This window comes from Cavia porcellus, unplaced genomic scaffold (assembly GCF_034190915.1).
Source record: "Cavia porcellus strain 051 isolate PalLab524CR breed Dunkin Hartley unplaced genomic scaffold, mCavPor4.1 scaffold_11, whole genome shotgun sequence".
Classification (NCBI taxonomy): Eukaryota; Metazoa; Chordata; class Mammalia; order Rodentia; family Caviidae; genus Cavia; species Cavia porcellus.
In genome coordinates, this window is record NW_026947494.1 from 83,603,316 (window position 1) to 83,625,742 (window position 22,427).

The window sequence follows — 22,427 nt, forward strand, 5'->3', positions numbered from 1 at the left end:
CCAGACAGATGTTAAATCCCAATCAGGTTGACCTTTCACCTGAACCACCATACCCTAGTACCCTCCAGTAGTAACAGTGAAGCTGGGGAGCGAGGCGCACCTACAGTTCTAGCTGTTCTGGAGGAGCTGAGACAGGAGGACCCCTTGAGCCCAGGAAGCCAACCTGGGATACACAGTGAAAACTGACTCCAGTAAGGTAATGCACTAGGAGAGGTAGTGGTGCGGGTCTGCAGACCTTGGGAAACCTCTGAGAGTTTGAGGCCAGCCTGAGATACTATACACAGTGAGATTCTTTGTCTCCCAACAAACAAAAAGTTAATGAGTAATTTCAACTTTTCTATTATACTTTTCTTCATTTGAAGAAATTTGTGGTGAAGATGTTCATTGAAATCATAGTTTTTTTTCTCAAAAATGATGATAACCAGGGCCAGGGATTTAGCTCAGTGGTTCGAACACTTGCTTGGTTAAAGCACAAGGTTGTGAGTTCAATTCCTAGTACAAAAAAAATGATGATAACCAAATTATAGATTAGTATTAGCCTCCCTGCTGCCTGATTCATGTCTATGTCCAGTTTTTCTAGATAACCTTCACATTTTTGAAGGAGGTGATATTGGGCATTGAAAAAAAGAAGTTATATCACATGCGTGACATTCTCACTTGGGTACATCCGAGCCCTTAAAAAAATTATTGTATAGAAAGGATAGAAGTACATGTTAAAACTCATGAATGTGTAGAATCCATAAACAGTTTATGAGAACTGATCTTATGACACATGATGAAATGAACAAATACTTTGAAGGACAAAAAGGCACGAACAGTACTCGGTGCTGATTCTAGAGTGTCATGATGTGAAACCCAGCAACGCTATTATTCTTTGTTCAGAGTAATTTTAGTCTGCTTTGGTTTGTTTAATCTCAACATAAATGAAGATATGGATAAATGCATATATGTTTAAGAGTATAGGATTGATAACCATATTACTAAGTTTTTATTAGATAGTTGAACAGAATTATTTGCAGTCTCGCTGTTGGAATTCCCATTTATATGCTCCACTTTTGTATAGTGAGTAACTATTTGTAAGAGGACAATATGTAAACATCAACAAGTGATTTATTACTGTTTATTTTTTTCTTTGAAAGTATGTATTATTTCTACCCGTTTTCTGTTTTGTCTTTCTTTAAATAAAATTTTAAAAAATTATTTTAAAATTTTGAGACAGGGTAAATTGCCTAGTTGGAATTCTCCTGCCTCAGCCCCCCAGTTTGCTATGAGTATAGTTGTATTCCACCATACCTGGCTACTTTTCACATTTTTACCTGCCTGCCCAATACACAAGCTCTTCTCCATCACCCTACCTTTTTTCTTTCTTTCTTTCTTTCTTTCTTTCTTTCTTTCTTTCTTTCTTTCTTTTTTGTAATGACCATGCACTTACCAGGCAGGCACTTGTGCAGCTGAGCGGTCTAACACTCCTGCAAGGTGTCTGCTATTTTAGTGGAGGGCACACCAGTGTGAGTTTGTATACTGACCAGGGCGTGACTGAGCACAGTGGTGCACTTGTGGACTCATCTCTTTAGGAGGCTGAGGCAGGAGGATTAGCGAGGGCCAGGTTTTCATTCAAGGCCACCCTCGGCAACACAGTGAGACCCTGTGACAACAACAAAATAAGCTCTCCCACTGAAAAACCCTCAAAACCAAAACAGGATGGAATCATGTCCTCTACTCTTTTCGGTAGTACAATTGAACACATTAAACATAAGAGCTACATCTCCAGACTTTCTAAAAGTTATGTATTTATTTTTACCTGTCTGCACCTGAATTTTCCTTCCTTTTCTTTTTGAGGTTAGAAATGTTTTAATAGACATGAAAAAGACTGTCTCCTGGATTCCCAGGAGGGGTTTCCTAGTGGGGAAACTTATTTACCCTAGTGGATGGTTCATTTTTTTGTTTTGTTTTGTTTTGAAGCAAGGGCTCACTGTGTAGCCCAGGCTGGCCTCAAACTCACAATGATCCTCCTGCCTCAGCCTCCTCAGTGCCAGGGTTACAGGCATGTGCCATTCCCAGCTCAGACGGGGTTTTTAAAGATTTTTAAAATTTGTCTTTTTGAGACAAGGTTTTGCTAAATTACAAGCACGTATCATGGTGCTGGGCCCTTCCCCACTCATCCTAGGGAGCTCAGCCTGACTATGCTTACTGGACTATGCCTGACATTCATCACCCTTGATCTTTCTGGAGGTGTGCGCTTCGTGTGTGTGACCCCCCCAGGATAACACACACAACCTGACAGTTGTTTTTTCTCAGTAGGTGACCAATAAACGTGTGAATACAAAAATCAGGGTCTCACTGTGTAGTCCAGGTTGACTTTGAACTTGCTATGTAGCCAGGTCTGACCTCAAACTTGTATCAATCCTCTGGCCTTAGCCTCCCAAGTGCTGGCATTACAGGTGTACCACGCCTGGCATAACATTTTTGTTTTTTTGATAGGTTCCTTGTTTTTTTTCTTTCCCTGATCAGATTTTATTGGTACATTTAAGGTATATATAATGATTGTATTTATCATAGAGAATTTGTACCTGTATATGATAGAACATCTTTTTTTCCCATTCCCCTCCCTTCTATTTAACTCCTCCTCCCCTCCCCATTTACAAAAATGTTGTTTTCATTTTTCCTTTTTTCATTTTTTAACTTTTCCCTTCTTTTCTTTCCTCTTCCCCCTTCCTTGTTCCCCTCCACATGTGAACATTTTCTTCCTATTCTTAATATCCATTATACATTTTTTTTTGTCTTTTTGAGATAGGGTCTCACTATGCAGTTTGGGCTGGCCTTGAACTCACTTTGTAGCCCAGGTTAGTCTTGAATTTGCAATGATCCTCCTGTCTCAGCCTCCTGAGTGCTGGGATTACAGGAGTGTACCACCACACCCAGCTCCTATTATACATTTTGGTCCTTATTTACACTTTCAGTTTATCAGACCAGAGAAATAATGAAGTATTTACACGTGTGTCTCATTTATTTCACTTAAGAGTAGGGACTCAACATGCATCCATTTTCCTAGAAATGTCTTGAGCATATCCTTCTTTATGGCAGAGTAGTATTTCATTGTATGAAAAAACCACATCTTCATCCATTCACCAGTTGATGGGCACTTGGGTTGTTTCCAGGATTTGGCTATTACAACCTGTGCTGCTATAAACATAGGTGTGCACGGATCAGATGATGGGTGGCGAAAAATAAAAAAGACGGAGTTGGTCTGAAGCTTGGTAGGGCAAAAATGTAGCTCTAGCCCTAGTGTGGTGGTGCAGGCTGAGGCAGGAACATCAAACGTTCAAGCCCAGCTGACCAAATTAGCAACTTAGTGAGGACCAAAGGAAGAAATAAAAAAAGCTTCATGTGGCTCTGTGTAAATGCTCAGGGTTCAAATGCCAGTACCATGCAAAAAAAAAAAAAAAAAAAAAAAAAAAAAAAAAAAAAAAAAAGAAAGAAAAAGAAAAAGAAAAGAAAGAAAGAAAATTGTACTTATTGGGCCTGGGATTTAGCTCAGCGGCATAAGCGCCCGCCTTATAAGCAGGCAGTCGTGAGTTCGATCCCTGGTACCGATAAAAATGAAAAAGACAGAAAAAAAAAAAAAAGAAATATACGGTGGTCCAAAATCCTCTCTGGGCTCGATGCAGAAACTGAAGTCAAGAGCTGGAATTACCAATTCAAGATCATACAAAGTTATTTCCTCTATCTTAGTCTTTTAATTGTGGTTGTAGAAACCTAAAGTGTCTTCCCAACAAGCTACATATCCAGTTTTCTTTATTTTTTATTTTGAGACAGGGTCTCGCTAAGTTGCCAAAATGCCCAGGCTGGACTCGAACTCATGTTCTTCCTCATTTAGCCTCACAGAGTGCTGGGATTACAGATGTGCAACAAACATGGCTTTAATTCTCTTTAATGTTTTGTTGTAGCCCTTTCCTAAAAGTTTGAGGTTCCCTTACTCGCTTTGTTTCCTACCTGCATAGGATCAGGAAGAACGTTAGTGTTATTTATTTGTTTATTTTGGTAATATTATGTATTTGTTACTTCTCTTTATTTTTAGCGGCAGCTACAGACAGCAATAAACACGTCCCTTTTAACCTCTCCCGCTCGGCTCCTCTTCTGGCAGGCTTTGATATGCCCCCCACGTCTTCCCATTGGCCACTTTGTGCGGCTTCTCGCCCCCTTCTAGGACTCCCAGCCAATCACCTCAGCCCTCTCTTATCCCGTTGGGGTTTGAGGAATGTACCATATGAAACTCGCGGGGGACGCACGACAGGAACAGGGTGGCGACGGTTCGTTTCTTTACCTTTTACATACAAGTTACGAGATTTTGGCAAAGTCAGAGACTAGAAGTAGCAGTGGGATCCCGGAAGACAAGGAACCACATGTCATCTCCGGGGCCACCGAAAGCGCGCGCCCCCCGGGTCCGGGTCGCGTGGTCGACTCTGGAGGGCCGCAGCCTCGCCCTGCCATGTGCCCGCCCCGCCCCGGCGGCGCAGCTCTGGCTTCAGCTCCCGCTCCGGCTTCTGCTCGTGCTCCCGCCGGACGCCGCGGGCGGCGCGCTGGGCTGCGGGGCCCAGGGTCCCGGCCCACCTTAGGGACGCCGGCGCCAGAGGACGCCGCAGCATGAGGCGGAGGTGAGGACCGGGCTGCCTAGGGCCCGGGAGCCGCATCCCGCCCGCGCTTTTCTCCAGGCTCTGCGGCCGCCGCGACCCGACTTGTAGCCGCGGACGCCCCGCGCGGGCAGCCCGGGGCTCCGGCCCGCCGAGGGCGCCTCCTCCTGGTGGCTCCTTGAACCCCGTGGGCCGCAGGGTCCCTCCCCGCTTCTTGAGCTTCCCGCCCCAGCCGGCCCCGGCCCTTGACCCCGGGGTTGGGTGTTAGGTCGGTTCGACTCGGCGGGCCCACAGTCGGTCCTGGGTGGGCTGGTGCCAGGGAACCCGGGAGGCAACCGGCTCACGGGGTCCCCAGGGAGGAGGGCGCTGCCGGGGGTCCGGGGGAGGCTCTGTGGTGGCGCGCACGGTTGCACGCGGTCCTGCGGACGTCCCCAGCCTCCAGGGGCAGGTCCAGTCCCGCGATCACTGGTATGGAGCTTGGCATGCGCGGTGTGTGGGTTGGCGAGGTCGCTATGGCAGGTGGCCAGGAGCGAACCCTGGAATTTCCTTGTGCTGCTGGGGTGAGTTGGGGGATGGCAAGCACCTCCTAGGCCTTGTGTCTAAGGACAGTCCCCTCCCCTAACTACTTTGTAGAGTGATGACACTGTTGGAGATCTTCGTGACACGCTGGAAATTCCTAGTTTAAAACAATCACCTTGAGGAGCCCTCCGCAGATTCGGGGCTTGTCCATTGTTAGCAGGAAGCCAGATGGAGTGATAGCCGCTTGCAGGTCTCAGCATCTTAGCCTGATAGGAATCGCGTCTCCAGCTCCTTAGGTTTGTGGGGAGGGTTAGGCGCTGGGGCTTCGGCTCTGTACCTCACCCCTTTAGGGGACATGGGCTGGCACTGTATCTTGGCTGATTTTTCGCCAATCTGAACGCAGAGATGATACTTCCAAAACTACAAACCACACTTACGTTCATTTAATGTTGGTGTTTTTTTTTAATGTTGGTGTTTAAGGCAGACATTAATTATGGTTTACATGAAATGAGTTAATGCAGGGCAATGGAGCTATATAATGCATTTTTTCTTTGTGCTTTTACTATTTTTTTTTAAAGTGGAAAGTGAATGGAGAGAATGGTACCAGCACACCTATGTGTATTTGGTACCATCTGACTGTTTACCATGTAGACATTCATTTAGATTTGTCCCCTGTGGTGACAGTGAGTTAGGTTTTATGGTGAGAAAAGTGCCTTACTACAAATTGCTGTTACCAGCATCACCTTCTCATTACCTGGCCACATACAGGTGCCCATTCATCTTGGTTCACCTTCTAGGAGCACACCTCCAAGGGGCATTTAAGAGGATGTTATAAATTCCACATTTGATTGTCATGCATACTCAGGTCAGAAGTTTGACCCCGGTTATTGTAGATTACAATGAGTTTTTCTGTGTTACAGGTTGTAAAAGCTTTTAGAAGGTTTTGGTAGTGGATTAAATAGCATGCCTTAATTTCGTAATTAGAGAATAGATGTCATTTGGGTATTGCTCAAAGCAGGATCTTTTAGAACTTGGTTCTTGTTCCTCAGCCAAAGGTCCTTTTTATAACACTAGCATTTGAAATGTCTAAAACTTGATTACCAGATTGATTTTCCCCGTTCTTACCTGGGATGCTTATTTCATGGTGTTTCCAGGTATGTGTGAGAAAATGGACTTTGGAGATAATGTAAGAAAGTTATTTGCAGCAGTGCTTACCACATAGGAAGGAAATGTTCAATAAAGATAAATTTGTCTTTGGTCCTTGGTGTGTGTGTGTTTGTTTGTTTTTTTCTTCCCCTGAGACAGTCTCACTGTGTAGTCCAGGGTGGTATTGAACTCACTATGTAGTCCAGGCTTGAACTCATGGTGATCCTCCTTCCCTAGATTCTTTTTTTTTTTTTTTTTTTTTGTCTTTTTCGTTTTTATCGGTACCAGGGATCGAACTCACGACTGCCTGCTTGCAAGGCAGGCGCTTATGCCGCTGAGCTAAATCCCCAGCCCCCTTCCCTAGATTCTTAAGTGCTGGGATTACAGGCGTATGCTGCCTTGCTGGATGAATTTTGACTGTATGTTCTTTTTGTGAATTAAAAGATTCACAAAAGATTCACGTCCCCTTGCTCCACTCCATCGTCTGAAGTTCTAACTTTGGGGGTGCGTATAGTACTGTACTTTGAACCCAGAGCCTTCACACTGAGCTACATCCCCAGCCCTTCTTATTTTTTATTTTATTTTGAACCAGCGTCTTGCTTGCCAAGTTCCGTGGGTTGGGTCTAACTTGCAGTCTTCCTGCTTTGGCTTCCTAGAGTGCTTGGGGTTATAGGCACATCTCCCATCATTTTATTTATTTGTTTATTGGTTGAGACAGGGTCTCACTATGCAGTTGAGGCTGGTCTTGAGCTCACTTTGTAGCCCAGGCTGGTTTCGAATATGAGATGATCCTCCCTCAACCGCCTGAGCGCAGGGATTACAAGTGTGCACCACCAAGCCTAGCCCTCTTATTTTTTATTTTGAGACAGGATCTTGGTAAATTCAATTTTCATCTTCCTGTGCTAAGAGTAGAGGCATATGCCACCTCACTCAGCTCATATTGTGTGTGTGTGTGTGTGTGTGTGTGTGTGTGTGTGTCTCTTTTGTTTTTCCTTCTTGTTTTTGAGATAGGGTTTTGATATTCTAGGCTGGCCTTGAACTACTGTGTAGTTTAGGCTGTCCTCTGATTTGCGGCAGTCCTTCTACCTCAGCTGCCTGCGTGCTGGGATTACAGCCATGTGCCATCACACCCAGCATTATTCTTCTTTTTCTGGAGACGCAGTCTAACTCATTATGTGGCCCAGGCCAACCCTGAAATAGCGCTCCTCTTGCTTCAGCCTCCTGAGTGCTAGGATTGCAGGCAGGCATCACCACAACTGGTGCCGTGTTGGGCTTTAAACTTTATTTTATGTATTTATGCATTTTTGATAGAGTCTTACTATGTAGTCCAGACTGACCTTGAACTCATGGGGGTCCTCTTGCCTCAGCCTCCCAAGTGTTGGGATTACAGATGTTGCCACCATGCCCTACCACCATGTTGCAATTTTGGAAAAAAAAGCACGATGATGCTTGTTCTAGAAGAGATCTTTTACCACTTAGTAGAGGAGAAGAAAGGACCAAAGGTGACCTGTCTTGGTCTGTTTAGGAGTCTTAAGAGATGAAGTTTTTGCTTTGATGTCCTGCGGAAGCAGCAGTAGCTAATTTCTCCTGCCTTGGGTATGAGGAGTGACCTAGCGTGGTGGAGGTCAGACCAGCAGCACAGCAAGGCTCTTTGCGTTCACGGCTCTGCCTTTGCTGGCCTCTGCAAGGCCCATGAAAAGATTAAAATGCTATCAGACCTAATGTTCTTGAAGAAGTAACCATCATTGGTTTACTTATGTGCTGTAATATTGGCATGGCATTTTAATAATAATCTTGCTCCAAACTTACACAGTGCTTTTTCTCTGAGGAAGTGGAATAGTTTTCATCACTGGCTCACAACCTTCCTTTCCGCTCTCTTCTCTTCCACTCAAGTCTCTTTCTTTGCCTGCCTGCGTGCCTGTCTCTGTCTCTGTCTCTCTCTCTCTCTCTCTTTCTCTTTCTTCACTATTAGGGATTTAACCCAGGGCCTAGGTAGAACTAAGCAAGTACTTTGCTGCTGAGTCCGCCCCTTTCCGGCCCCACTGATTCTTAGTTTGCAGTACTGGAGGTTGAACCCAGGATCATTGCACTGAGCTGCATCTTCATCTCTTTGAATTTTTAAGTTTTGAGACAGGATCTTGGTAAATTGGTAAGTCACCAAGTTGCCCAGGCTGAGCGTGAACCTCTGTTGTGTGTGGGGAGGGAGCTTGGAGCTTGTGATCCTGCTTCCTCAGCTTTCTAGAATTCCACAGGTGTGTGGCACTGGGACCAGGCTCACTGATTCTTGCCATCCAAGTGTACATAGTGTAGTATATTATTCCCATTTTATAGATGAAGAGATGGAGGTGACGTATAGATGAAGAGATGGAGGTGACCTGACTTGCTCTAATTGTAAGTGAAGTGGTCTTTGAACTGGGACTTGGGCTTTTTCTTTTTTATCGGTACCGAGGATCAAACTCGTGACCGCCTGCTTGCAAGGCAGGCACTTATGCCGCTGGGCTAACTCCCCAGCCCCTCTAATACTACCTTTCATTATTACTTTCAGAGGAAAGTGCTCACACACAGGCATGCCAGTTGTCTGGATACTGAAAGCGAGACTGGACCACTGTGCTTTTCTGATGACCAGAATAGTTAGCATCCTTGCATTCTGGGAGGCTGAGGCTTGAGGGTTGCAAGTTTTGCCTGCAGGAACATGTGTAGGTGTTTTGTGTACCTGTCAGTATATAAGGTGTGACATTTTGTTCCAGGTTTTCAGGGTTTGGTGAAATCCCAGGTCAAGGGTGTGACGGGGAGAAGCTCTGACTGCAGAGCAAGGCTGGTGCACAGACGTGGGCCCCTGATGCCAGCGTGTGTCCTCACAGCTCATGCCTTAGTGGTGGCTGCCGTGTGTGTCAGGCTTGGCCAGCTATTGCTGCACCCTCCCGGGTTTGATGGCCGCAGTTGCACTGGGGCTTTGTTCTGCATGGCTGTACTGGTTTCACACACTGTTCCTTTGCCAGAAGCGTCCCTCTAGCCAGGTGGGCAACCGCTACTCTAGAAAACATGATCAGAATGTTAGAAATTAATAAAATCAGATAGCAAGGTGCTGGGGATTCAGCCCAGCGGCGTAAGCACCTGCCTTGCAAGCAGGCGGTCGTGAGTTCGATCCCTGGTACCGATAAAAATGAAAAAGACAAAAAAAAAAAAAAAAAAAAAAAAAGTCTATAGGAAGTAAGGATCTCTGTTTATGCTGCACTTATTTATTTATTTATTTATTTAGAGACAGGGTCTGGCTATGTAGTTCAGGTTGGCCTTGAATTCACCATGTAGCCCAAACTGGCCTCTACCTCCAGTGATCCTCCTGTCTCAGCTCCTGAGTGATGGGATTATAGGCATGTTCCTCCACCCTGGCCTCTGGGCTTTTTTGTTTTGTCTTGTTTTTAGTTTACACAAACAGTGCTGCATATTGTGGTAATGGATGGGCTGTTGTCTGGAAATTTACCTAAACTCTGTGGACTTCCCTCCCTTCAGGCAACCCCTCTGTCATCTTCCAGTTCCTCTTGTCAGAATTTGTGTCTGATTCTGTGGAGTTGGGTGGAAGGGAGGTGGTTGCCAGATACACACAGACACTTGGATGCAACCAGAAGGTGGGCTGATGTCACTGGGGCTCAGTGGCCTTAACCTCCTGGGGCTCAGTGGTCTTTGACTTGCTGTTTTCTTGGAGATGGACTTAACTGTCTTTAGGTATATAGGCACCACTAGGCAGAAGCTCGGAGAGAGGATGGGGAAAAGATTATACCAACCCCAGTAATTCATTGAGGTTTTTGTCCCTGGAAAGTTGGAATTGTCACAGAGGAGAGATGATTGCCATAAGTTTAAAAAAAGTTGGGCCTGGTGGTACAGGCTTGTGTTCCCAGCACTTGAAGGGAAGCAGGAGGATCACTGTGAGTTTGAGGGCAACCTGGGCTGCGCAGTGAGACCCCGTATCAAAAAACCAGACCCCCATGGGGCTGGGGATTTAGCTCAGCGGTGTAAGCGCCTGCCTTGCAAGCAGGCAGTCGTGAATTCGATCCCTGGTACCGATAAAAACGAAAAAGACAAAACAAAACAAAACAAAACAAAAACAAAAACCAGACCCCCTGCCAAAGAAGCCAGTTAGTAGATTAAAGAAAGGAGAAGAAAAGGCAGGGGCAGGGCCTGGACAGTACCAGGGTAGAAGGTGGGAGCAGTGACATCTGACCCTTGGTGAAAGATGCCAACCTCTTTTGTGTCTGTCTAGTCTGCACCCCTGGGCCGCGCCTGGCTCTGTGAATTGTGAGCAGAGGAGGCTCTGTACCCGGTGATGTGCAGGGCTCTGCTTTCTTGTGTCCCTTGAAGGATTCTGTCTGGTTGCCTGTGGGCGGGGGCAGCATAGCCCAGAGGTTAACTGGCAGCTTCTATTGAGCTTTCCTTACTCTTTGAAAGTAAATATGCAGGGCCGGGGATGTAGCTCAGTGGCACAGTGCCTACCTGGCAAGTACAAGCTCCTGAGTTCAATTCCTGGTACAAAAAAAAAAAGATAAATGTGTAAAGGCAGAGTAAGCCTTTGGTTGGTCCCAGCCTTGCCTCCCCTGACCCTGCCTTTTTCCTGTTGTGGGTTTCAGGGTAGAGGAGGTGGAGGCTGCAGGCCTCGTGGATGTGGGCATCCGCCTTGGAAGCCTGGAGAGAGGAGGAAGAGCGGGAACACCCACTCCCGCAGCAGCTCGCTGTCCCTCCTTTCCTTGTTTGCCCGCCTCTGCCCCCAAAGCTACTTGTGATTGAGGGTTGTTCCTTTCCCAATGGAAGGCTAGAGAAGTGGGAGAGCAGCCTCCTGAGGCTTATGACAATGACAGCCATGATTGTAGCGACCAACAGGGGAGACAGTGGCATGGATGTGCCCATTCGAGGCACCTGTCTTGCTCAGTCTGCGCAGCCCTCTGGGCAGGGGCTGTTGCTGCTGGGTTTTCCACGCTGGCAAGCTGAGCAGCTCTGGAACTCTGGATTCCTGGATTCCGTGCTTAGTGTTTGGCTGTTCTCTGTGCCGGCAGACTGGGGAGACCCACCAGGATATCTGCCCCTGCGGGTCAGCCTTCCTTCCCTCTCCTTCGCGTTCCCTCCCTCTGCACACCTTTGGCGGTGCTGGGGAACAAACCCAAGGCCCTGGAATCTCGCTAAGCTCCCCAGGCTGGGCTCAGATACCCTCCTGCCACATCCTCCCAGTGAACTGGGGTTCCAGGCATGCCCTCCTTCCTTCTTGGGTTAGCATCTGATGTAGTCGGCAAAGGTGCATTTAGGGTTGCGTTTCTTTACAAGCTCCTCAGCGTATTTTTCAGAGTATAGAATCAGAGTCGATTCTGAAGTACATGGGAAGACACAGGTCCTGGTGGGCTCCCTGGAAGGGCTGCATAGGACAGCGTAAGAGTCTTTAGGAACCCAAGGACTGTGCCATGGTATCCAGGAAATGTTTTGGACAGCTCTGTTCTCAGAAAAGGTGAGAGAACCTTTCCCTTCCTCTACCTCTTATGTCTGTGAAGTACTTTTGATTCCAAGATCCTGAACGCAGGGAAATTCATCATTACCTTAGTTCAGCTATTTTATCTTTAATAAAACACATTTGGGAACCTACCTTTTTGTATAATTAATTGGAAAGTGAACTTTTGGAATAAAACCTTTTACTCAGTTTGGTCGTGCCCAGTCAGTGTCATTTATTTTCCTGTGAAAAAGGAAAAAGGAAGTATTTTAACTAGTAACTTGGACTTTTGTCAGTTTTTTCTAAACCAGATAAGCTATTCTCAAAACTAGCCTTAGAGAAGAGGGAAAAAATTAACTTTCAACCTGTGATATTATTCCTTTTTTTTCCACTGGGGATTGAGTCCAGGGCCATGTGCATACGAGGCAAGTGCTCTACCTCTGAGCTACATCCTCAGCCTTTTAAAAGAAATTTTACTTTGAAATAAAGTCTCACAAAGATACCTGGGCTGGTCTCAAACTTGAGGGATCCTCCTGTCTCAGCCTCTCGAGTAGCTGGGTATGTAAACATGTGCCTGTGACACGCACTGTGCCCTACCTTTGTCTTTTAAATTCTTTTATTTTATTTTGCTTTATTGTTTTTGAGATATCACTGTATTGGGACTGGCTGTGAACTTCCTAGTAGCGTAGGCTAGTCTCAAACTTGAGGGATCCTCCTGCCTCAGGCTCCTGAGTGCTGTAATTACAGGTGTGAGACACCTTATCTAGCCTTAAATACCTTTTGACAGGTGAGCCTGATGGGCAGTTACATAAGAATAGCTGTCAAAGTTACCAATCTCTGGGACAAGGCCTTCACATGCACACATGGCCTCTAGTTTTTGGGTGAGTGCTCATATTCCTCCATTTCTCTTAAGGAGGCTGCTCCAGAGAGATCAGGAACCCTAACCCAGCCAGCTTGTGGTCTGGATGACTCCAGATCCTGAGCATTTAATCACATCACTGTAGGATGAGATGTTACATGCCTGTAATCCCAGCACTCAAGCTGAAGTAGGAGGCTTGCTATGTGTTCAAAAAAAATTGAAGGAGCAGAGGAAAAGGAATATAAAATTGGAGTATGAAGCACAGGAAATTGTCCCCAGCCCCAGTAGGAGGCATGCAGTGCAAAGACGCCCAGGGTCCTGGCCATCCTCAGGGAGAGAGCGCCGAGGAGTGAAGAGGATTCAGCACCTGAGAGCTTTAGCAGGTTACACACTCAGGTTTCCTGGCTCACATTTACTAACACCTGAGCAGTAAGAGCCTTTCAAGGGATGGGGACCGCTACCATATATCTCATGGGGCAGACAAAAATGCAGTCGGCTGCAGTGTGTTGAGAGAGGTGACTTTTACTGGCCGGGGAACCCTGAGCATGGATTGGGGAGCAAATTTGTGCTAAGTAAGTAGCATGATCCTTCTTGAATCAGTTCTGTTTCTTCTCTCTTGCACATGAGGCTGAGAATTTCTAGAATTCACCTGCTGCCCATGGTGATGTTCTGGAATGCTTGTGTCTTGCAAACAGGATTGTTTTGCAGCTCTTCCCTGGGGACCAGTCTGCACCTTGGCTACAAGAAGGGCTGGGGCCACCCCTCCTTTCCACAGCTGCCCTCGGCCCTCACCACTGCTATTAGACCTGACGCTCTGTCCTTACCCAGCCACAGAGAGGCAGGAAGAGGTGCAGGTGCGCCAGCAGTTGGGCCACCCTTGCTGAGGATGTGCTGCACAGCCGTGCCCTCTCTGGCGTTTTGAGGGTGGTGGAAGCCCCTCATTGTTACCTTGGGGATCAGCTTTACCGCATTGCCTATCAGGCTTCTTTCTAACTCTGGGACCACAATGCCAAGCCTGTCAGGACTTTTTTGGGGGCCCTGAAGCAGCCTGGGTAGCCCTTCTTTGTCTTCTTCCCTGTTCCTCCATCTTCCTTTGTTTTTCACTGTCCTGTGCTTTCTCAGCAGCTGACTGGATGTGCTTATTGGGCTCCAGTTTTCCAAGACCTTTAGCTCACTTTGATCAGGTCCTTTCAAATTACTTACATCTCCCTGTCCTATTAATTGAGGTGATTCAGTTTGATGGTCATATTTGGGCACTTTTTTTCCCTTTCTCCTTTTAAGATGGAGGATTGTAGTTCTGGGGATTAAATCCAGGACCTTTACACTGAGCTACAGCCCTAGCCCTTTTTTATTTTTATTTTGAGACAGGGTCTTGCTAAGTCACTACGTTGCCCAGGCTGGGCTTGAACTTGTGATTCTCCTGCCTCAGCCTTCCAGAGTGCTGGGATTATAGACATGTACCATCATGCCCAGCATATTTAGGATAAGGAAAAGTTCTCACTGCCCCTAACCAGTGAGCCCAGAGAAGAGTTCATGGGCTTAAAGGTAATGTGTGGAAATGTAGATTTACCATTTACACCTCAAATAGCATGTATCGATGCTTCTTGATGTTAAGTAGAATTGTTGAAAGTAAAAGAAATTTTATGACATAATTCTTCCTCTAGAAACTTAACATTTTCTTTATACCACCTTTTCAGGCAGTCTAATCCTCGGCTATTGGTAGGTTTGACTACCTGTCACTTTTACCTGCCTTTCCCTCTGTGTCCTCCTATGACACATGCATCCTGTGGGACAGATGCCACTGGCCTATGCCTTTGCAGCCTCCCGGGCCCAGGCGGAGGAACAAGGTGCTGTCGTGGGCTCTCACTCGGCGCATGCTGGCAGGCCCTGCCTGGCCCCGCCTTTGCTCATGCAGTATTCATTTACACACCAGGAGCCATCTGCACTGTCTCCATGCAGTTCCATGTGCTTGTCTCCAGGTGTATTTGCAAGCTTTTATAAGGTCCAAAGACTTGGGTGTAGGCAATAGGCAGGAAAATCCCCTGTGGCATAAAGGTTTCTCCTTAATAGTTAAGTAAGGGAGGTCAAGAGATTTGGCTGGGAATTTCACTTTTTTCTTTGAGCTATGAGAAAGGCAGGAAGGGAACTAACTTCTCTGGCATCTGCTTTTAAAAATGTACATTTAGGGGGCTGAGGATTTAGCTCAGCGGCATAAGCGCCTGCCTTGCAAGCAGGCAGTTGTGAGTTCGATCCCCGGTACCGATAAAAAGGAAAAAAGACCAAAAAAAAAAAAAATACATTTTGGAAAGACATGATCTCTTTTAATTTACAATACTTTTAGTCAGTTATGCACAAAGCACTCACTTAGGCTGGGAGACAGGCTTAGTGAGGGTACTGACTTGCGTGGGATCCCTTAGCTGGTAAGTAGGTAAGCTAACTTAGATTAAAGGCATCCAGAAGGGTAGTGGCTAAGGCCACCATTTACTGGAGTGTGTGACCTCAGGATGTCCTTAACCTCCCTGAGCCTGAGTTTCCTCACTGGTGCAGTGAATGGCATAATAGTCCAGCTTGCCTTGTAAGGCTATGGGCTTGTAGAATTCTGCCAGGCCTGCCGTGTGCTTGCAGTAGTGCTCTGAGTGTCAGCTAGTGATGTTACCGACTGTGCCTCTGGAACTTGAGGGGAATGCCAGGGCTTTGGGTTTCCCCTCATCCAGGGAGCAGTCTCGGGGGACACGCGTGTGGCTCCAGCTGTGCAGGGAGTGCTCAGTGGGTTTCTTTGTGGTGACTGCCAGGGGAAGCCCTTTCCTTGGCCCTCCTCGTAGCCAGCCGCATCTGAGGCTGATTCTTCTGCCTTTCCACTTCTGCTGCCTGACTCATGCCCTGGTGCTGTCATTCCACATGAGCAATCTCGTAGACATCCTGTCCATTAATTTTGTGCCTGCTGGGCCCCTCCATGTTGCACTGCGGAGCACCGGGTCTCAGGGCAGGGACAGGCTTGAAGAAGTAGTAATCGTGTCCTTGCTTATGGTGAATCTGTGGGCTTCAGAAGATACAGTACTGATGCATACAGCAGGTAGGGAGGAGAAGAGATGAAATCCAAATGGCACAGACTGTCTAAGAACGCAAGGGTGGTAGCCATCACCTCTTGAGAACCCGGACAGGCCAATCACTGGCATAGGTGCAGTCCTATGTCATCCGTATGTTACAGATCAGGACCCAGAGATGCCAGGGTCATGTCCAGAGACCCTCAGCATGTGAGCGAGAGCGGAGAGGAACCCAGACTCCTGTGGTCCTGCATGCGAGATGCAATTTAAACTGTGTCCCAGGCCTTCATTGAATTGTCTCGGTAGAAGCAAAAGCTTAGGGTTAGGAGTGAGCCCGTGCTGGGTTTGGTGATGTTTGCCTGTAATCTCAGTACAGGGGGGATTTACGTAAGGGAGTCTCAAGATGGAGGCCACCCTGGGATATAGAGTGAGTTCTGAGCTATCCTCAGCTACAAAGTGAGATCTTGTCTCCACTACAACATGAAAAAGAAAGAAGAAATAGGCCAGCCCACTCAGGGCAGTGAGGCAGGGCCCTGACTGAATGGGAGCCGAGTTCAGTGTTTCTGAAGCACTGTGCCAGGTTCTGCCTGGATTCTGGGACATGAGGAAGGTGTATTTCTTACCCTGCAGAATCTTACCGTAACTGGGGAGACAGACACACAAATAGATGATCTCAGGACAGTGGTAAGAGCTGCGATGAGCGTAAGTATAGGGTGCAGAGGAAAGTCTCGGAAGGTGTGTTAGCAGCGAGCTTAGCAGTTAAGAAGAAGCTTCTTTTAAATTTTTATTAGTACATGTTTGCAGTTCATAATGACTACATTCATGATGGGGAGTTGGTACACGTATGTCTTAGTTACTTTTCTTGTTGCTGAGACAAAATGCTGGGCGTCCACAAGTTAAAGGAGGAAAGGTTCATTTCAGTTCTGCTTGTAGTGGTTTCAGTCCACAGGTGACTGGCTCCAGGGCAGGGTGGCCTGGTTAAGGGGCATCACGGAGGAGAGACAGTTTATGGCAAAGCAGGGCAGGCAGAAGGCGGGAAAGCAGCAGTAGCAGCAGCCAAGCCCACCTTTATATTTCACCCAGATTGTTCACCCTTGGGGCAGTGCCACCCACATCCAGGGTAGGGCACCCTTAATTCCAGCGCCACATACCCTAGATCCGGCCACCTCTGGAAAACCCCAGCTATGACTGTGTGTGGCTTTGGGAGGACATGTGGACTCAGCCGTAACAGTGTGTACAACAACACTTCTTAATTCTTTTCATGTTCCTTCTCTAGTTCTCCTTCTCCCTGCCTCCTTCTCTTGGTCTAGAGGAGTTTTCTAAAAGTTACAGTAACGTGAACAGACATGGCCAGTGTGCTTTTGTTGTTGAAAGCAGGTTTTTCCTTCTGGGTTCTTAAGTGTGATGGGGAAATTCGTGGAAGGGTGTGTGTGTGTACGTGTGTACATGTGTGTGTGCAATAGCAGGGAAGCAGTACAGTATTTTAGGTCATTTGACCAGGCATCAAACCTTATCACTATGGGAAGAGTCAGCGAACTTTTCCATAAAGGACCAGAAAGTGAGTGTTACAGGTTTCCTGAGCTAGGACTGGGTCTCTGATGCAGCCCCTCGACCCCGTGATTGTAGTATAAAAGCAGCTGAGGAAGCAGATGTGGGTGGCAGCTTTCCAATAAAGCTTTTATTTATGGGCCCAAAAGTTTGAATTTTGTGGACAACCTCCCAATCGAATCTTTTTTGGATTTTCCCTCCCAAGCATCTGAAATTATTAAAACATTTTTTACGTAGAGATTGGATTTGGCCCCTCCTTCAGGGTTTGCCCAGCCCAGAGCAGTTGGTATAAATTCAGGTGTGACATGACAAGGGACTGGACTGGAGGCTGACAGTGGGGACCTGATGCCAGGGACATTTTGGAAAGAGGACCTGATTAGATAGAGGAGATAAGGGAGGGGAGAGCCCCAGATAAAGTTTCTGGTGAGGTGCCTCTCAGTCCTCTGTTCTTAAAGCTGGCCTTGTTCTACATGAGCCCAGAGTACCGAGAAAAACCCAGAGGTGGCTGGTGCCACAGATGTCTGTCCATGCTGTGAGTTGTTGAAGCTGTCCCCCTGAGCATGTCTTTGCTCCCTTGGGTTTGGTGTGCAGGGCAGGAGGTGCACCTGTGACAGGGACTGCTGCCTGCTTGTTGGGTTTATAGACAAGGCTCACCTGGGGAGTAACTGTTCAGATAAAGTTTCAAATTTTCAGAGAAGTTGCAAGAACCTGAGTAGGGGCTCTCCCAGTCTTGTTATTTAGATTTATGATTTACTAACTAGATTTTGTTACTTACATTTTGCTCCAGTTGCTTTTTCTACCTGGGGCATTTTTCTGACCTGTTCGAAAGAGACCCAACGGCTTTCACTTTATCCTAAATGCTTGTACGGATTTATGAAGAGTAAAGATATATTTTTCATAGTCACAGTATAGTGAGTTTGTCTTGGTTACTTTTCTCTCATTGCTGGGATAAAACACCTGACCCAAAATGAAGGAAGGAAAGGGTTATTTAGCTCACTGTTTATGGTGGTTTCGGTCCATAATCAGCTGGCTCCTAGGCAGGATAGTGTGGCACAGGGGTAACACTTCAAGGCAGCAGCCAGAGCAAACAGAAGGAAGAGCAAGCATCTTTCCTTCCTTGTATGGTACACAGGCCACCTTCCCCACCTTCCTCCAGGACAGGCGCAGCACTCACAAAATCTAGGAGCCTCCTCTTGCACAGGATGAGGATTTTTACAAAGTAAGAATGCTGGCTCCCTGCTGAGTCTCTCAGTTAAACTTCTCAAGTTGATAGGATGTATCAACCATAATAGATCGGTACACCCCAGCTAAGCGCTCACCTGCTGGAGGGTCACATAGCTCCTGCTGCTGTCCTGTGCCACCTCCATAAGAGTATTAGTCTCCTAAACAGACACAGCCCCGAGATCTGTTACAGTTGCAAACAGCGTCTTCTCTTGGCTTTCTTCTTCCATAGCATCTCAGCCTATAGGAAATGATTTCTTCCATGTGAGGGGTCCCCCATCCCAGGCTCAATCTGGAAAATTAAATTTGAATGATTTATTTGGGAAATAAAATGAGAGCGTAACCTAACATTCCGGAATTAGGGTCAAGATGGATTTTCTTTTTGGTACTTTAAAAGATAAAACTAGAACTAGGGGAAGGCTGAAGGCATGCTCCGTAATTCCTTACGGGTAGCTTGCCTGGTTCAGTGAGGAGTGGGACATGAATCTGAATATTCAGCACATGATGAGCAAGGAGTACAGGGAAGGCTCTTTTCTCTGCGGGTGCAGGGAATCATTGTACCGAGCTAAATTCTCTGCCACTTAGATGTTTGTCTTTGTACATGTGATTGGGGCCGCCACTTGTGTTCAGTGATAATGACTTTCCTGGTCTGGCAGGGTGTGGTGGTGCACACCTGTAATCCCAGCTTCTTGGCAAGCCAAAGCAGGAGGGTCCCAAGTTCAAGGCCAGCCAGGGCAATTTGCTGAGACTCTGTCTCAAAATAAAATTAAAAGGTCTGGTGATGTGGCTGAGTGACGGAGCACTTGCCTTATATGTGCAAGCCATACATTCATTCCATCCTTAGCACTGAAAACTGAAAGCCAAAGCAGCAACAAAAACCTTTGTTCTTATGGCCCAAGCAATCCAAGAGCCAGGAGTCGCTAGAGACTTCAGGCCGTTGTGCCCGGTGCTCAGTGTGGACAGGGCTGGTGACTGTCAGGAAGGACACAGGTGGGCGTGGCATTGCATGCCATGGCCTCCCAGTGTTGATGAGAAAATCTTGATTCTGTTATTACACATAGTCTTGCCATTTGTCAGGTTGAGAGCTGTTGGCTGCCAACCAGTTTAGGGGGCACACTGGGGCTGAAATTTGAGTGTGACATTGGACGGAAGTGTTTTGAAACAAAATGGGAGTTTTCTTAATACACACGGAGGTTAAGGCCCACCACTCAGGCAGGAGGTCCAAGGTGGGAGCACTGGGCTGCCCCGGAGGCCGCTGGCCACTCTGTCCCCAAGGCAAGGCCGAGAGATTCCAGGAGATACCGCTCAGCAGTCCCAGGACATGCGGAGGAGGTAGAGGTCCCAGGGCTGGCTTTCAGAGTTTGCAGTTCACCTTGGAAATGAAGGTAAAGATAAAAAAGCAGCTGGGGAACACCGGAAAAGGTGGGAAAGGTGGAATCCGGTCAGAGGCGGTCAGAGGCGGTGCTTTCTTCCCCGCGGTTTCCTGAGTTCCAGGGTCTCGGGTTGGCTTCTCCTCCACTCCTGGCCCATCCCTGCCTGAGGGCTTTGTACAGATGCATCCCTCACCGTGGATACTGCCTGGTGTCTGCTCCACAAAACCTAGCGCCTCTCCGTGTGAAGTCTCAGCGTAGCGCTCAGTATGGTAGTGTCACTTGGAGACCCAGCTGCTTTAGAGACTGAAGCGGGAGCTTGCTTGAGCCCAGGAGTTTGGGATCACCCTGGGATACAGGGTACTTGGAATCCCTTACCTTGCTTTGCTTTTTATTTTTCCAGAGCGCCCGCCACCTGCTAGCACCTGAAGTCTACCTGAGTTTATGGAGGTCTAGAAGCCAGGGCATTGCAGCCAGACTACAGTACTGTGCGTCTAGTCTTAGCCTCACCATTCCCTACCTCTGTGACCTTGGGTAGATTATTTAACCTCTCTGACCTTGATTTCTACATTTGTAAGAATAATGCCTAACTCTCAGATTTTTTTTTTTTTTTAATCGGTACTGGGGATCGAACTCACGACAGCCTGCTTGCAAGGCAGATGCTTATGCCGCTGAGCTAAATCCCCAGCCCCAACTCTCAGAATTTTTATGTGCACTAACTGCATTAATATTTATGAAATACTTGTCATAACACCTGACACAGAGCAAGTGCTATGGAAGTGTGATAAATGTACAGCCTTTTTTTCCCACCCAGTGTTGGGGATTGAGTTCAGGCCTTGCTCATTGAGCTATATCCCTAGTCCCTTCTAGTTTTTGTGTTTTTTGTTTTGTTTTGTTTTTTGCCATGTAGTTTAGGTTGACCTCAAACTTACTATGTAGCCAAGACTGGCCTCAAACTCTTGATAGCCCTACTGCTTCAGCTTCCCTCATGCTGGGATTACAAGCTGGCACCACCACACCTGGCTCTGTTTATTTTTTGAGACAGGGTCTTGCTATGTATCTCAGGTGGGCCTTGAACTCAAGAGATCTTCCTGCCTCAGTCTCCCCTGGGTGTTGGGATTATAGGAGTTGCCACTACTCTTGGTCATTTTTTATTTTGAAACAGAATGTCATTGAATTGCTAGGTTTCTCAGGCTGGCTCAAACTTGCGATTCTCCTAGCTCAGCTTCCCAGAGTGGCAGAATTACAGGTGTGTGCTACTACACCCAGCTAAATGCTGCTGTTATTCTTTCTTCCCACGAAGATGGAAACTTCATGAGGTCAGTGAGCATCATCTGTTCTGTTCTCTGCAGATCCCGACCATTCGGGACAGGCACCAAGACTGAGCTGGCCTGGAAAAAGCAGGCAGGGTGCTGTGAGGCGTGGGGCGTGCTGTGAGAGGCAGTGCCCACTGGGGTCCCTTGTGCTAACAGTGCCGTGCCGTCCTAGTCATGGGCAGCAGGGTCAGCTGGAAACGTGGACGGTCAGTGCCACGCCTGGCTGGCGGCAGATGGTCCGCGAGTGTGAGTTCTTTTCCTTCCACAGTGCAGTAGCCCTGGAAGAAGTGAGTCAGGACTGGCTCAGGGCAGGGTGGAAGTGGGCTGGCAGGGAGGAGCTGGGCAAATCCTGAGGCCAGGTGAAGGCAGAAGGACAACAACAAGGGAGGCCGAGGTGGACCCAGCCCAGCCCAGCTGCTCGGGTAGCTCATAAGCGTCTACTTTTGTCAAAGTTGGATTCTAGGGAGAGGGTTGGGACTATTTTAGGGGCAGGGATGACTTTATTTTGTTGTAATTTTAGACAAGTGCAAGACTGATAATACTCCTGTTTATAATTCACTAAGAAGCACAGATTGCTTGCATTTTGCCCACTCACTTTTTTATGTTTTTTCTTCTCTTTGAATTTCTTCCCCTGGCGCTGTTTATTAGTTAGATATTATATTGTCCTCTTAGCTTACTGTATTATACTCATGAACTCCTCAGTGTTTACTTCCTGGGAACATGAATATTCTCAGGTTTTGATAGAGCACCTCAGTAGATTTCTATTTTTATTGTACTTTTGTGCTGCTAGGGATAGACCCCAGAGCCTGGGACGTGCTAGGTAAGAGCAGCAGCACTGAGCCACACTCGTCCAGGATGGAAGCTTCTTTCAGAGGAGGAGACATGGTGGGCTGGGGCCAGGAGGGCCCGTGGAGGCAGTTCAGAATGCTTCCCACTGGGGCACGACAGGGAGACAAGAACAAGATGGTGACCGGGAAGGGAAGAGGTGTGGACCTAGGGGAGGTGGGGTCCTGGGCAGGCGTAGTTTGGGACAGGATGAGGTCGGGAGAGGGAGGGGAAGTGTCCTCAAACACCGCTCAGAGCCCCGCTGCCTTGTAGAAGGGAGCAATACATATAATGTGAGAAGCAGATCAGTTTCAGTTTATGCTTGAGAAGATAGAGCATCACCTCCTCTTGTTGTTTACACTACGGTCTGTAGAACATCAAGAAGCCTGGCTGACCTGGATAGCATCTCACCCTTGATTCTCAGAGCAGGGGCAGGACATGCTTGTATTTGTCTGAGGCTTAAGCATTGAAGGACACTGAA

The 22,427-nt window shown here is 47.3% G+C and overlaps 1 protein-coding gene across 21 annotated transcripts in view; it reads left to right on the forward strand.

Moving 5' to 3' along the window:
• The first annotated feature begins 4,516 nt into the window (after positions 1-4,516).
• The window catches only part of Mical3 (microtubule associated monooxygenase, calponin and LIM domain containing 3), a 184,691-nt gene continuing 166,780 nt past the window's right edge, over positions 4,517-22,427 (forward strand). For all 21 annotated transcript variants that reach the window (XR_001202076.3, XM_063258632.1, XM_063258627.1 and 18 more), the window contains exon 1: positions 4,517-4,655. The gene's annotated coding sequence lies outside the window, so the exon portion shown is untranslated. The remainder of the gene's footprint in view (positions 4,656-22,427) is intronic.